Genomic DNA, 17,500 nt, shown 5'->3' on the forward strand with positions numbered 1-17,500 from the left:
AAATTGTGACCCAGACTCACGAAAACATAGAGGTAACAGAATCAAAGGCTTAGTATGAATGCCGAATCAATCATAAGACGTAAAGAGAAGATCGCAAGGCAACACAAATACACACTCACAACACACACATATACAGTATGTATGTAAGTACAGTATATATATTTATAAGTATATATATATATATATATATATATATATATATATATATATATAATCTCTTAAAAAGCTTGCGAATAGTTTCAACCCCGTGATGTTCAAAAATAACCCGTCAAGATCTTCCCGTTTTCAGTTAGAAGATGGCATACCTCTGACGGAACACAGGTCACTTCTCTCTCTCTATCTCTCTTTCTCTCTCTCTACTTAAGCCACGACCAACAAGCAGCCATTCGTTGGGTGAGCCGGTAGAGCTGCGGACTGTCACTCGATAGGCCGGAGTTCAATTCCCCCGGCCGGCTGATGAAGAGTTAAAGGAATTTATTTCTGGTGATAGAAATTCATTTTGCGCTATAATGTGGTTCGGATTCCACAATAAGCTGCAGGTCCCATTGCTAAGTAACAAACTGGTTCTTAGCCACGTAAAATAAGTCTAATCCTTCGGGCCAGCCTTAGGAGAGCTGTTAATCAGCTCAATGGTCTGGTAAAAATAAGGTATACTTAACTTAACGACCAACAAGCAGCTACCAGACTCACTGCTTGGGTCAACAGTGGCATAGCGGATTTTTAAAAAATGTGCCCAAACTTTTCCTCATTCGTCTAGTTTGGGGATCTAACGTGAGTCTGTTTGGTCGTCAGCCGAACGAGCTACCCCTTTTGAGAGAGAGAGAGAGAGAGAGAGAGAGAGAGAGAGAGAGAGAGAGAGAGAGAGAATCACCGACAACATACTGTACCTGAGTCGACATAAACGCATTTCAATCTAGGAAAATTTCAACTTAACCTGTTTTATCTGCTTCAAAAAAGCTTTCCATTATTACGACGGCAACTACTAATGTTAACCTGAATAATTAGACGTGCTTCTCTTTTATGTACCGGGCAAATCGTCATCCTAGAAGAGCAATATTTTTGCGTAACGCCAGACAGCCTTAAATCAATCGAACACCCAACAATCATTATTACAGTAAGTGAATTTAATTTGGGCCGCCATTCTCGTCTCGATATTTCATTATGAAAGGAATTCTGTTCGCCTATACATTTTTTCCTTTAATGCGGTTAGATCCACGTGCTACCATCCCAATTCACCTCAAACGTTTTGGGATGAAGTCGCAGACAATGCTCTTCTTCAACAAAGGTTGCGACCCATTCCATTCGGCTGACTAGCAGGTACAATATTACTAAACCTACTAAATTTAATAGATGCAAAGTCATGCTAATCTTGGGAACGCAAAAAAAAAAAAATAAATAAACATGGGACAATAGAGTTGACTTATAAAAAATAAAAATGTAATTAATAAGTAACAGATTAAGTATATCTACAAAGATCATTACATGAATACAAAAGGAATTAGAGAATATCAGAGTGACTCTACCTCGTTTTCCTGAAAATAACAATAACGAAAGGTGATATCCTAATGGTCTAAGGAGCAGTTCTTGGATAGCATGTTTGTTAAAGATCAAGTTTTGAGAGAGAGAGAGAGAGAGAGAGAGAGAGAGAGAGAGTCACTCATCCTTACAATAAATTGTAGTAAATGAACACCTAAGTGATGTATTGTTAACAAGTTTCCACCTTTTACCCTAAGCTTTCGAAAGGTCACGACTTTGCTGGATTCTAAGAGCCTGCCTACCACATTTAAGTCTCCAAACAAGGCCCTTAAAATGCTAATCCCTAAAACCATCTTCTCCTTAAGTTGCAGGCTCCAAGTTTTTTCTCCATTTATCTTCCTTCGCCCTCATCATTTTTTATCCTTAATGGCTATCAAGTTCTTTCTCCTCAAAACACTGATCTATGATTCTTTTCCTACATCTAACTGTCTATCAAGCAAGCACGTTCTCTCTCATATCGATGTTAGTATTTTTTTTTTAATTAACCCACATCTCTCTCTTTTTTTCAGCTCATAACAGACTATACTTAAATGATTGGCCCTCTCAAAAGTCAACCACTTCAAACAATTATAAGGTAAACGTGGAACAAAAATCTGATTTAAGCCAGAGTTTACCTAAGAGTGCGTATCCATACAGTAAAAACTACTAACATACAAAAGGACCTCTTCTTTACATTAAAGTCCAAATAAAAAGAAGTATATTTTTACACAATAAATAATCAAAGTTTAAGTACACAATAATCTACCACTTTTAGTACTTCACTAATATTAAATGGAACCTATTTCGTCATAACCGCAAACGTCAGTTCGCCGATGCAGACTAAAAAAGGAGCCCGCTTCGGAATCTCCCCATATAAGAACACATTACTGTACAAGGCATAGCAATGCGTTCACATCAAGTCTTTGAAAAGAAGTAGGATTTTCTCGAGTCCCACCCGGGCCGGACACCCGAGCTGGAATGAGGGGATGCTGATTGGATGGTAGTAGAGCTGCCATATGTCGTCACGCGAGTCATCGCCACAAAACCCCACACGGCTCCTCGTCTCCGGGGAAATGAAGTGTCTCGGAAGGCAAAATTCACAATCAGAGATGCCGAAGGGCATTCGTGGAAATCGAGGAAATGCCCACCCACAAGGGCGCAATATAAGCTAGTTTTCGTGGGGATCTCCGTTAGGTGTGAACTGAGCGTGTGTGTATGGCATCATCATACCCACTCTCGTAGAGTCTTGTGGCTGGCTGCTGTTGGGGTAGAGAGTATATTCCGCGAGAGCGACACCCCGAGCCGTATTTCGTCGCTGTAAGTCGAAGTGAGCGGACGTGTTTTGCTTGCCTCCCGAGGCCTATCTTGTGCCCCAAGACATTTCATTCACGACGCTTGGAGTTTACTATTACCTACTGCTGCATAGCCAGTGCGCCCAATCCTGATGTCTTGCGACCTATGTACGAGAAGTTGTAACTAGTGTAATTTTGGATGCGCTAAAATTGTGGTTTCTTTTATTCTGTAAAGCAGCGGAAAGATAATTAACATAAAGAAACCTGCTTTACCCAAGCAAGTGGCGGAGGGCGATTGTGGATAATCTATGAGTGGTCTTTTTGATTGATAAAAATATTAAACAACACGCATGAATTTATAATAAAAAAACAAAAAGTTGTGCCGTGTTTTTACTGACCGATGGAAGTGGACTACTTGAGTAGCTGCCGACAAAAAGTACAGTGAAAGCATGAAGTTATTAGTCCCTAAGTGTGTTCATCGTTTCTGTTCTGAGTTTAGTCTCGATCGCTGCAAATATAAAACCAGTGTCACTTCTTCTCTCGAGGTCAGACCCGCACCACATTTACCAGCTAAATGTGGCTGCCCGTGGAATAAATGATCTATATTAGGTGAGTATACAGTATGAATATGTTCTGTTAACTAATTGAATCCCATATGATGATTCGTTTTGACTGATAAAACCTAGTAGTGAGACGTCTGAATTTGGTTGTCATGAGTTTCATCAAAATACTTTTGACACCTCCTCGTCCTTCATTATTAAGTGACCTCTTAATTATAAATGCTTCAATTACTAATCAGTAACTCTTAAGAAAGATTTAAAAGAACAACTACATCCAACTCTATCCCCGTACCGGTGAAGCTCGAATCCACGTTCTTCTTTATACCCGAGGTGTAAAAGAAATCGAATTCGTTAACACTCGAGTAACAAAATATTCATCGCAACCAGAAAATAATATGCATGGTGCCATCTGACACCGCTTGTACACATCACTCTCCCCAGACGTATCGACAACGAAACTAAATCCCCCCCTTTTCTTCATCTCATTAAATCAAGGTTTTATATAAGACTTTCTAAGGTCATGTCGATATCGACATGAATCTTATGTTAGGCCTTGAAGCAAAATGCTAAGTGGCCAGTCTTCTCATGTGTAGTTATTAGTCGCTACAGGTGAATATGCGTGCATGGATGCATGTGTATACGTATGTTATCTATGTAGACTGAAACCTTCAGAAACAACTAAAGTGACTTTCTATGGCACGTTATCGCTAGGTGAACCTTTGTTAATGGATGTCCGTGTACTCCCCAGTTACCTTCATAAAACAAGCCTTTCATAAGTTAATTCCGACAGCGGTGTTAGCGTTCACGCTCAAGTAACAGAAGGCGGCGTTACTAAAAATAACTTTATACTTCGGAATGTAAACTCCGCTTGTATGGATGTGTATGTGTGTGCTACCTTCAAACAAAACCCTGAATGATACTTAACAGCGCCGCAGTGCCCAAGCAAAAGTATCAAAAGGCGAATATCATTTTACATTATATAATAGTACATACGAATTCTCGCACGTAGATGCATGGGTAGATTGGTGCTACGTCAATAACGGGGACCTTCAGAAACTTCAAACGAATCCTAAAGGTACCGTAAATGTCCGATATTGGGGCCGACCTGATAAAGTAATCTGGCGCACAGATGTTGGAACTTAATTGCGCGGCTAACAAAGAACCAAAATCAAGGAAAATGCGGATTATAAAACCCTTGGTCTGACCTCCGGCCAGCCTGAATACTCGTTCACAATCTGCATTTCTGAGACGAACTTCTCCAACGTTAGGAAAAAAAAGTCTTGATTGGCGTGTCCCAGAGCTTGCATGCTCCTTAATTTATTGGCAACTTCCAACAGAACTAGTAAACCTAAACAAGACGGCGCGAAGAAAGTCACACGAGCCTCTATGTAAGTATCCGTGAGGGGTGACTAGGCGTACACGTCTTTATTATGTAAACCTGACGAAACCGCATTTAGATGCACACAACCAGAGAGATGGTAAAGGATAGAGTAATGTTTTGGTTAACTGTAGCTCAACATTGTATTGACGCTAAGAAAAATCATACGTTGGGAATTATCTTTCGTCAATAGACGAAAAATAAATACATTGAAATTCTCAGCTGACGAAAAATAAATAAGTAGCTAAGAACGCATAAGAAATTGTGAACTCGGAGAGTAGCGCTTCAAAAGGTTTTATGACATAAAGAAAAAACAACTTTATCTACTGATACAGTCTGATAAGTAGTCTGTGGCTGATAAGACAACATCAAAGGCGATTAGCATAAAGGGTTCAAAAGGTAAATTATTAAATTGTTAAATCAATTTTATAGAATGTATTAAATTTTTGTGTACACATATACATACATAATATATATATATATATATATATATATATATATATATATATATATATATATATATATATATATATATATATATATATATATATATATATCGTTTGATTGTTTGCTAGTGTATATTCGTCATCACACTCAAACAATATATATATATATATATATATATATATATATATATATATATATATATATATATATATATATATATATATATATATATATATATCGTTTGCTAGTGTATATTCGTCATCACACCCAAACACCATCGCTAGCACATGCGCATACATATAAACACTTTTTTTTTTATTCAGAGCACTAAAACGAATACAATTCAAATTCCCCTTGCGGTCGGAATGGCTGGAAAATGCTGTGTAATAATAACAATCTATCCTTTTTTTATCTTTTTTCTCCGACGCTGAGTCGATAATCTGTAGCCTCAATGCGACGTCAGCCAACAGCCTCTTGTTTTGATTATTCACATTTCTCTCACGGAGGGAGTGGAGGCTTTGGATTCGTCAGCGTTCCTTCCATTTTGTTTTTTTCCAATTATGTTGCCATTCAGGTTTGTGTTGTTTCAATAACCTGTCCGTCTCGGAATCTCGACAAGCATTGTAATTTTCACGCAAAAAAGGAAAAGCCCCTGAATGTTATATAGGTAACTATTCCATATTAAGGCTTCAATATTTAGCAGTATCCTCCAGCACCCAAGGGATGCTAAGAGCCCAAATGAACTCGCTAAAGATAACGCTTCCGCTTCATGCCAATAATAACGCCTTAATTTCTTGTGTCTTCTTTGTCCTGATCGGCGCCGATGACCTTTGATGTCGTGACGCCAGTTTATAGTATTAAATCATGCAATTAATATTTGATGTATCCAACTTGTTCTATATCTTACACTAAAAAGTTATCCATCTTCATCTTGATAGCGTAATGAAGTTATAACAGGTCAGATCTTACAGCTTCATTTGGAATAACATAACAAGGTTCTTTTCAAAACAATAATTGTGAATGTCAGAATCCCCATCTTCTTTACCAGATGTATGTCGCAAATCTACATACACTGATCTTAATCTTTTAACCGCTGTGAGATGCATTTGAATATAATAAGAACATGTACACTAGGAATGCCATTTGAGTTGTGAATCAGTGTCACTAATTAGTGTTCCATGATATTTGGACAATTTTCTGGTGAAAAAAAAACTTCAACGACGCAACCAAGACAGCCTTCATCGGAACTTCGTCACTGGTTTCTTGTGCAGGCTAGAAAGTCGTACTTTACTTTTCAAAAGGTAGGCCCCCCTGTCAATCTCATCAATGCTGGACTTTTCTATGAGGAACCTGTCAATCTCATCAATGTTGGTGCAACAAATACGGTATAAACTAAAAAAAAAAAAAAAAAAAAGGGGGGCATGCCACCTAAATTTCGCCCTTCTCGCCAGTGCGTCCAAAAATTCCTTCCTTCGTTTATGCTTTATCACAAAATTAAAGACAAGGGCAAAGAATTGCGTGAAAATGTAATTCCTCGGAGAACACCAGACTTGATTTCCTAAGCGCTCCAATTTCTATTATCGTTCCTTCTCCGAGTAAATGTTCCTTCCTGCAAATCCATTCTTATGTCAAATGATAGAAGTCTTCTGATAGGCTACGTGTGATAATTTCATTATTTTCCATAACTTTTCTTCTCCAGTGTCTCCAAAGTATAAAATCAATGTGATTCTTATCATCTGAAAATACGATCCTTACGGGTTCCTTTCTTTTCTAAAAAACAAATAAATAAATAAAAAAAATAAAAACCGGACTGCCTTATTTCTGTATGTTGCAAACTCTGGACTATTCCAAATCGCATTTTTCCTAATCCTTTCGCTTTAATGTGGTGGTACCTTTACATCTGGAACGTCTTCCTTTACTTCTTTCCGTCAATTCTTATCTCATCAGCATCGTCATCAGATGAGGTCTGAAGACCCCTGATTTAATCCTGTATTTGATTACATTCGCGACTTCGTTTTGCCTTAAGGCTACACAATTTTGACCTAGGAAAATGATGGTCACTTTCATATAATATGCAATAATTCGAATTTTACATCTTACTGTCATTTCCTACTATTATGATTTATGACTTCATAGCTCGTTACATATATATTAAGCCTTTTACGCATTCGGATGATTTCATGTTTAAGACCAATTATGGTTCAGTACCGTCTGAAAAATAAAAAAAACTTAATAGCCATGTAAACGTATCTTTGCTGACAGAATCTGGGTAATCCACAATTGCAAAGACAAGTTTTGAAATTTCAAACGAAACCGAAGTCAAGTAAACGCCATCGTAAAATTAAAAAAAAGTAATAGGCTTGAATGACGTAAATGCACGTTTTTATTTTGTTAATGATTCTCAGAAATATTTTAAAAAAAGAAAATCAAATTATCAGGATGGCCTACAGCAAAGTTGGGTTAAAAAAGTTTATATATATATATATATATATATATATATATATATATATATATATATATATATATATATATATATATATATATATATAAAGTTGGTTTAGGTCTTTTGATGTCTGGTTGGTTTTCTGCCAATTCCTTTAAAGAAATCATAAAACTTCTCATACTTATACCTCTGTAACAAGAATGATTATATCCACAGTAACATGAACACCGAAAACGACATTTTACTACAGATTTTTCCATGTAATATCCATCTAATGAGATGACATCAAGAATATATACCTAGCGAGAGAAAACATCGAATAAAACAGTAACTAACTAAGAATGAACAAAAGACATTATGTGTGTGATTTAAAATAGAAAAGAGGTTTAAACTTTCGACGGGTCAGCTTTTACATAAAACATCTCAGTGTAGTCTCTCGCTTTCTCTCTTGAACTACTTATGGGAAATATAACCGAATAAAATGTTCCCTGGAGCAAAGGCCAGCTTCGTCCGTAATTCTACTTCATTTTTACAAATACTAACATGAGAGGCAAAACTTACAATTTCAGAGGAAAAGGAGAAAATCGACTTTTCCTTGTTCGTGATACAGTCCCACCTGAAGTTTACACCGGTTCCGATTTATGAAGGCTCATCTGACGCGCCGAACTCTCTGTTTCCATAAATGTCGACGTTAAGGATAAAGATTATGGGGGGGGAGGGGGGAAGAGTAGAAGGGAGAGAACAGCGGGTGAGAAGGGGTTAAGCTAAACAGACAGGTAGGAGGAAGGGGGGAAGGGAAGGCATAGAGATGAAGGAGCAGAGTGATGGCGAAGTTTCGGACTGGCCCGGGATATTGGAGAGGGAAGGGTTTGTGGGGGGGGGGGGGGGGAAGGAGGTTGCCACAGCGCCATTGGCGCCCAAAGGTAAACGAAAATCGTAGACCGTGTCAATGGACAGAGTCAATAGCTAACTGGTATAAGGTTGATAATACTGTACACAAATTACAAAAAGAGACAAAAAAAAAAAGTCTTATCATGACAAGCCGCAATTTTAATAAGAATAATTTTTAGTTTTTGGGAAATACACAAATTTAATAAAGGTTGGATCTATCCCTGGAATATACTGAACAAGGAATGCTAAGCTTACATAATTCTGGTATTCAAATGGAAAGAAAAAGGCATCAGAAATTAATTTAAGAAAGCAAATAATTATTTAGTGTCAGTGTAAACATATCGTTTCTTGTGCACCGTCATCAGGCCTATTCCTGTGTTCTAAAATGCCATCAAATAAATGAAAAGGGTAGAGAGAGAGAGAGAGAGAGAGAGAGAGAGAGAGAGAGAGAGAGAGAGAGAGAGAGAAATTCTGTGTACCCTAAGCTATACAGTTCAGTGAAGAATGCACACCGCATGAGATGCAGATACTAGCAGGCAGCCTAGAAAAAAAATGTAGTAACAACATTTATTACTAATGAGAGAGAGAGAGAGAGAGAGAGAGAGGGGAGAGGCTTACCCTTAAGTGACCAACTTTCTTGAGAGCAAGAGCATAAGTTAATTGTTAATGACTAGTCATAAAAGACCGAAGGACGATCATTGCAAGGAAACTAAGCATCCATTATGCAGGTATTACATGAGGCAATGGATATTTTAATGACTGCCCTGGCATGTCACACTGCAATAACCTCGCATGCACTGAGCACCCAGGTGTTGGCGAATGCAAGGGCTGACCACTTTTGTACTCCGTGCTCCCAGTTAATGGCATCATTTTGTTTAACCAAAGCAAAATCACGCACTGACGATATTCAGTTCTAAATCGTGCAATATGGGATTCATTTGCATGTCGATCAGAAGTAAATGATATCTAGATAACTCTGAGTTTTGCCTAAGGAGGCAGGAGCCCCTGCTGCAACAAGGCCACCTTAATAAAAAAAAAAAGAAAAATAACAAGAGGAACAGACGGGATAAAAAACCAATTCAGCTCCCCTGAAATCTGTCTTTAGGATCAGACAAGCACACACATCGTAAGGCTGTCCATTAATCAGATAAGGCGATAAGAAACAGTAAAACACGACGGCAGTCATCTGCGACTTTCAACTCTACATAAGTAACTGCTACTGCGGTGAAGTTCAAGATTGTTTATTTCGTCTTGGGTCAAATGAGGCCGGCCAGAATGTTTTGTCTAAAACGGAACGTCGCCAAACTCAGGTGCGCGGTCATAGCCTTACCTAGAGAACATGCCATTCTAAAGGCACTAGAAACATGATGATGATGAGAGAGAGAGAGAGAGAGAGAGAGAGAGAGAGAGAGAGAGAGAGAGAGAGAAAACGGACTGATCTCCCTCAAATACATCATAAAAACATTTAGATTTATGTTTAGCAGTATTAGGGAGGCTCTCTTAATCAACAAGACAAAGTTCAGTGTTTTTGTCCAGTTTGAGCTAGTTTGGCTAGCTTGTGTAGGTACTGAGTGACATATCAACTTTCGCCTTCTTCGGTTGTTTGATAACAATTCTGAGATGTTCAAGCTGAATTTCTGAAAAATTGACTCCAGGATAATTATAAGCCTAGTTTCGTAATGCACCAAAGTTCTTTTGAAAGAGCTATAATTTGTTATTTACAACGTCCTGTTTAGTGTATACAATAATAAAAACATGTTTGACACAATATAGCCTATATATACAATATATATATATATATATATATATATATATATATATATATATATATATATATATATATATATATATATATATATATATAATATCATTCATTAATCATGATTAATGGATCTTTTAAACTATTAATAAAGCTAGCTCTCTTCTCTCTCTCTCTCTCTCTCTCTCTCTCTCTCTCTCTCTCTCTCTGGAATCGTCCGTTAGAATACACAGAGCGTCATGAGATTATAACTTGACAGTCAAGTTTCCAGCCTGAACACAACCCAATCACGGACAATGTAAGCAAAAAGAGTGAGCAGATGTGAAAGAAAACATGCCAAATAAGGCGCTGAGGACCAGGACTTAGGGGGAAGAGGTGGGGGGGGGGAGGAGCAGGAGAAGGGAGGAGTAGGCTAGACGTTAAACAGTAGTATCGACATGCCATCAACCCCGATATGGAACGAGAAAAAAAAATTAAACTCGTAAAAATGGAGCGACTGAAATCGATCTTGTCAAGCCATAGATGGGATTTAAAGTGGAACTCAAAATATCTGCGCTGTCGATTTGTCAAGCAGAATCATAAAGTGTTCGTTGCCAGCCTCTTTCATCTGATGTAATAATAATTATAATAATTATAATCGATGACAATACTAGCAAAGTACACATAATTGCCTTATGCATATCATGTCTCGATTTATAAAAATTGTGCTTCTCATATGATATCTTACTTAATAACCATGGCATATTCGATGAATATTGTGTGCAATAAGGGTACAATAGTTTTTCAAGGTACGTAGCCTAAGTATCGCAATCTTGCAAACGTAATTACGTATAAAATATACATTCTTAATATCATATACAATATACGTACTTTTTTAATGACAATCTACTAACCCATCAAACATCATTAATAAAAGCCTAAACTACTATATTTTTATACAGTTAATAATAAATAATAATAATAATAGTAATGAAAGTTAACAATAGGTCTTCTATAGACTTCATGCATTCCGAAAAGTACCATGAACATATTTCTGAGAGAATAAAAGGAATATTATAGTTTTCATTATGATTAATAGCCTTATTTTGACTGAGACGAACACCCCACCTTTCTGCCTGCATGGTTCGATCGTCCTTGCTCCCGATAAATCATCTTAATGCAGCTGCCATAAGACACCGATCGTGTTACAATAACATTTTATCTTGAGTTAATAATGGTCCGTCTTGCTGATATCGTCAACAGGAAGAGAACCAAATCAAGGTCAAACAAATACCTCGATGATCAATTGGAAACTTTTGAGCTCAGGAATCTGCTAATGGCTTTTATCCAACTCCCACCCTTCACTCATATATATAGTATATATATATATATATATATATATATATATATATATATATATATATATATATATATATATATATATATATGCAACATGTAAATCTGAGCAAAAATTCATGAGAATATAACCAAATTTGAGGTTTAGAATCGTAAAAAAACGGAACAGGAAATTTCAAACAGAAATACGTTTGAGATTGCAACAATGGAAAACCTATAAACTCTCTAAACAAACTGGCATAAAAAAAATAAACCTTTTTAGTGTTAAATGAATATAAATTTTCTGTGGGCACTTCACAGTCAAGTATTTATTTATGATTAATAATGTTTCAGGTTCATTTAATCTCCAATAGACATTACATCATGTTTTATACATATCTGGGGAAAATATCTTATACAAGCAATGTCCCAAGATCTTTCACTGGAGCTTTATTTAAACCTACGAGAAGCACGTGAAGTTTCCCTCCAGAGGAAATGCAGCCTTGCTGGCTAACTATAGCTATTTCCTGTCCGGTAAAAAATGTCCCAAGGTTATTCCTTCTCAATAACAAAAATCCTCATATATACTTACAAGGTGCACAGATTTTTCAATTCCTCATGACACCAATACATAAATTTATTTCCGATTTTTGAATTATGTAAAACCTGACCACTCACAAAGTCGTCTTCACAGTCAGTATACAGGTGATCAAGTTACATTAAACTTAATGACGGCACATGCAGACCTAAACCGTAAGTTAGGTTAAGCTACTTTTTTAAGTCCTGAAGTGGGTTAAGTTATTTTTCTTAAGTATACACCTCTCTTTTTTCCAGTTCTAACAAGAAATAACACCTATCTTTTCTGTTCTAGTCTGGAGAAATACTGCTCATAAAACAACGAGAACACCTATAAATCTGACTACACCACAGGGGTAAAACCCACAAACTATAATGAGCAATAAAATTTTGTTCATCTATTTGATTATGCCGTTTCTCACATTCCTTATAAAAGCTACATACTTCTTGCTCAACTGACACTGCATTCAATTTTTATTTTTCATGGGAGCTAGTTTCCATTATAACATACACCCCTTTTAAAGTTCTCTCTCTCTCTCTCTCTCTCTCTCTCTTCTCTCTCTCTCTCTCTCTCTCTCTCTCTCTCTCTCTTATATCTCTATATATATATATATATATATATATATATATATATATATATATATATATATATATATAATATATATACATATATATATAATATATAAACAGCATCCTTCATTCCTTAGTGTAAAGAAACTATTTTCCTTTTCGTTGGAAGATGTGCCCTTCAAATACTGTAGTTCTTTCGATCCCAATTAGAGATTCCAACTTCTTGCTCTCAAACATTCGTGCAGGAGAGAGAGAGAGAGAGAGAGAGAGAGAGAGAGAGAGAGAGAGAGATTTCCTTTAAGAATCAATTTCTGCTGGCAACAGCTTGCTTATCATTCCCAGAGACACGCAGGCACTTAACTGCAGGCCATAAAAAAAATGTATTTTTGAGAAGAACAAAGTCCCTTGATGATGTCATTAGCCACACCAAAACAGAACTCAAAGAGGAACATGGCACATATTGTCATTTCAAAATTCTTTCAGACTCCTACAGTAGTCAAAATTCATTTTAGCAAATGAACTGGCATTGTACGACTTTCAAGAGAAGCCATTTTCAGAGATTCATGTTGTATGCCTTTCACCTCAAGGACTCCACCAGTCATGATGCCAAACCAATAACTTCCACGACGAGAAATTCTCTGCATTTCTCTGTTACCAGAATCGTTTAAGTAGTCACTCGCAATGGGTTCTTCCTACCAAGAAGCTACAGAACCGAGGCCCTCGGCCTGACGGTGTAAAGGGCAAGTCCATGACTGAAGTTTGGGATGGCAGCCACTTAACACCATAATTATCAACCCTGACATGTTGGCATTTTAACAGGACTGCCGAAATATTTGGAGATATTACTATAACTCTCTTTCCCGTGCCCAGCCAAAAAAGACGCGCTTAATTGCGTCTGAGAGAGAGAGAGAGAGAGAGAGAGAGAGAGAGAGAGAGAGAGAGAGAGAGAGAGAGAGAGAGAGAGAGAGATTCTTTTACTCTGAGTAAATTGTTGAAAGACCATGCAACTAACATGCAACAAATTCTTGCTACACTCATGTATCACCGCCTTGTATACTTTCAAGATGGAGAAAGAGTGAATAAAAATAGCAGCAAAGGTCAACCACAACCAAAGAGGCCTTGTTCAAGAGTCAATCAACCCAAAGATGTAATGATGGCAAGTCAGGATGAAGGTGTTGTTGACAATTTAGCTAAACGGATGAACATGAGAATCTATATAAAGCGAACAAAATAAGGACGTAAAAACGAACGATATTTCGACCAGTCTCAAGTTTAAAACAGGAGAATTAGAAGGAATCACTAAAAGCGAATGAAAAAAAAACACGGTTAGCCCTGTGGACGTCCTTGGCACAGCCACCTACCAAAGAGCCTGTCTTATACCGGCTTCTTACTAATAATTACTTTTTTACACTTCATTAAAGGCAGCCAATCAGTGAATGAAGCATAATATACTTGATTCTCAAAATGTACTAACACTCATGATGAAAACACCGAAATTCTGCACACACACACACACACACACACACACACACACACACATATATATATATATATATATATATATATATATATATATATATATATATATATCACACATACATATACATATACTTCGTGTGTTAGGTTGGTGAGTCAAGACTTCTCAATGGTAAATTAAAAGTATATACGTGCGGAGTTCATATATTTATGCAATGAAGATAAACTTTGAACTGGTTTGCCATGAAGTGCTTACTGGACGCTTAAGGGCAGACCTCTCCTTTATAGCCTGTAGAGCAAAAGCCTTCGTCCTCACAGTCCAAACTATAATCTGCCTACCCTCATCTCCTGCGTCCCCCGCTGGGTTCATCCTCACCCCTGCCCTGGCCTATACCACTGATCATCCACCCAATCCCCTCCCCCAAAGTCAGCCTTCCGAGGGCTGTTCGCTTAATTAGTCGTCCACTTCCAATAGGTGCTCTCCCACCCAATTGTTATATCCTCGCCATCACCTGTGATCTAATGTTCGCTTTTTCTTCAGTGTTGTGAACCTTATCTACTATCTACGACGACAATTATATTTACTATCACTATCAGTTATAAGAATTTGCTTGATAACTTGAGCTAATGGGTCTAACCCTTTCGCTTAACCTCTGTCGCGCTTCCTTATCAATGCTGAGTTACCTAATCGCCGCCATTAATTATCAGATGATCATTTCCTTCAGTTACTCCTTTCTTCCTCTTTCAAACCAACAGGCTTCTTCCTCCTCCTCCAGCTCCTCAGTCCCCTGTACTAATCCCCAAAAGTAGCCGTAAAACTCCTTCCTCTCTTAATCCCCTTCCGTGACTCATCGTCACCCTTTCAATTTTCCTGTTTTTCTTCACTGATCACTTTAAACGACAAGAGACCCATTAATGCCAGCCGGCTTCCTAAATCCCTGGAGAGGTAGAGTTAACCGTTTCTCCATTTCGATTCCCAGAGTTGTCTTTTTTCTTCTTTCCATTTTTTCTTTTCGTCCAGTGTTATCTCGTTCTTCTGAGAATTCAAAGATTTATTCAGTACCGGGACTTCCCAATTCCTCTCTCTTTTTTATTTTTTTTTTCTGATGAGAATAAACTACTTGTGAGGTTATGGGACGTAAGATCGACAAATCACCTTCCTATTATATTCTACTGATGTAGAATTAAGCCAATATTATTATTTTGTTTCACTCACCACTTTCTCAAATATATTTTCTTGAGAGCGGCACCTCCTCATAATGACATTCACTGACCACTTTCTCAAATATAACTTCTTGAGCGGCACCTCCTTATAATGATAATTATATGAAGATTTTTGTGAAACGATTTAAATAATTAACGTTAGCTGGAATAATGAATAACTGCTTAATTACAATGGTAAGTGTCAAGTCCGACTTATTTCGACGGCAGTTGTTTTCGAAGCAAAGGATTCATTATCGTGTAGCAGTCATTCTCTCTCACTCTCTCTCCTCTCTAACACAAATTAAAAAGCACAGCCACTTGAACATTATAAAAGACAATGATTCCTAATTCTTACTCCAATCCTTGACATAATGTACTGTTTTGCATACAGCCTAGGAGCAAGAAGAAAATACCCTGGTGACATCACCGGCTTATAGCATCCTTAATCACACTATCGATAATCCTAATACCACAACACTGATGGGGGAGGGGGCAAATTATCAATATATCTTTTGAGAAGGTTGCTTGCGATGGTGTTAAAAAAATAAACGAACGATACTTTATTTCTTGACGCATGAGCAATGATCGCATTTGTAAAAGAATTCCAGCCAAGAAGTTGCATACTTTGCTCACATTTCTCACATCATTTAACTGATAAAGAATATCAGGGGTCAAAACTGAACCAGTCATCTTAAGCGCTAGAGAAAGTGTATGAAAATAAATAGCCAAGCACAGGCAGAGGTTCATTAGGAGTAGCTGACAGTAGACGATCGAGGTTACCTGCTCCCGTTTCCTCCAAACCCCCTTCTAAAAGACTCCTATAGGACTCCAATTAGGCCCAAGGCATCTTGAAGGATCACCCATAGTCGCCAAGTGACACAAAGAGGTCCTCGCGGTTGAGGAAAACTGAAGACAAAAGTTGAAGAAGCTTTAACTGACGAACTAATAGGGCTTAGGCAGGAGACCCTTTGTCACCACAGACAATTCTGTGATGCAAGTATCACTGGTTGGTTAACTGGATAATGTTAATGTCATATTTCCAAAGCAAAATTCATTCACAAGGAATATTCATCACCAAATTACATCTTTGCAAAATATTATACAACTTTTTTCTGGTCAATATATTTTGCTTAGTTTGCCGAGCAGTACGTGTTATTACCTATTTCCATATTTTGAGTAAAATCTCTTGCTTCCGGGTTTTGTTACTCGACTATCCCCGTTCTCCGCTGAAGAGCAAACCTTTTATTAACCCAGTCGTGGAACAAAAAGAAGAAGGAAGCAACGTCTGCTTCCTCCATTCCGTTGTGTTCCCTTCCCTACCCCACGGAACACCGGCCCCATCGCCAAATACTTCCTTGAGACTCCTCAAACTCAGGCTTACATTCCCACAGGAAATCAGTCGACAGACCGCCAGGTTTACGGAGACCATACGAACTGGCCGACCGGTAGAAACCACCTTCTTGACCCCAAGACCGATTCTAATGTGGATGGTCCTTTAGCAGAATTGGCTAAGATTACCAGGAGAATGAGAGAGTGAGAAAGATAGGTTGCTGAATAAGACCTTACTGAACGCCACTGATGGCAACATTCGCGCGATGATAATTTTTTATGGTTTAATGATGACCTAGAATACTGTATTTTACATTTGAAAGATGTTTGAAAATATTGAAGAATCTGAATTTCAGTGAAATGTTTTGTTCTTTACGTAGCAATTCAAGTAGTCTTTACATGCTCTGGCCTCATTTGATGAAAGACATGAAAATACTCAACCTACAATTAACAATTCCAAATTAGAAAGCAAATGTACAAATAACGAGTTTCAATCAACATAATGGGGAAGGTAACATTCCTTTACTGAGAGAGAGAGAGAGAGAGAGAGAGAGAGAGAGAGAGAGAGAGAGAGAGGCGGGCGTAAGGGTCATAATATCTCAACGCCTCGAGTGGATGAAATGACGGACATGGTGGTGGTGCTGGTGGTACATGAGGGGAAAAAAAGGTAGAGAAAAAAGGAAGAACTGCTTTTAAGCACCTCATCCAGGGCCTTCTCTCCTTCGCTGACCGCACCTCAATTCAAAA

General features: G+C 37.7%; 1 protein-coding gene across 1 annotated transcript in view; it reads left to right on the forward strand.

The window, feature by feature from the left end:
- Positions 1 to 2,819: 2,819 nt before the first annotated feature.
- Positions 2,820 to 17,500, forward strand: part of LOC136834323 (uncharacterized) — a 49,836-nt gene continuing 35,155 nt past the window's right edge. Inside the window, exon 1 of the mRNA XM_067096806.1 lies at positions 2,820 to 3,416. The gene's annotated coding sequence lies outside the window, so the exon portion shown is untranslated. The remainder of the gene's footprint in view (positions 3,417 to 17,500) is intronic.

The sequence above is a fragment of the Macrobrachium rosenbergii genome, chromosome 53, assembly GCF_040412425.1.
Source record: "Macrobrachium rosenbergii isolate ZJJX-2024 chromosome 53, ASM4041242v1, whole genome shotgun sequence".
NCBI classification, from domain to species: domain Eukaryota; kingdom Metazoa; phylum Arthropoda; class Malacostraca; order Decapoda; family Palaemonidae; genus Macrobrachium; species Macrobrachium rosenbergii.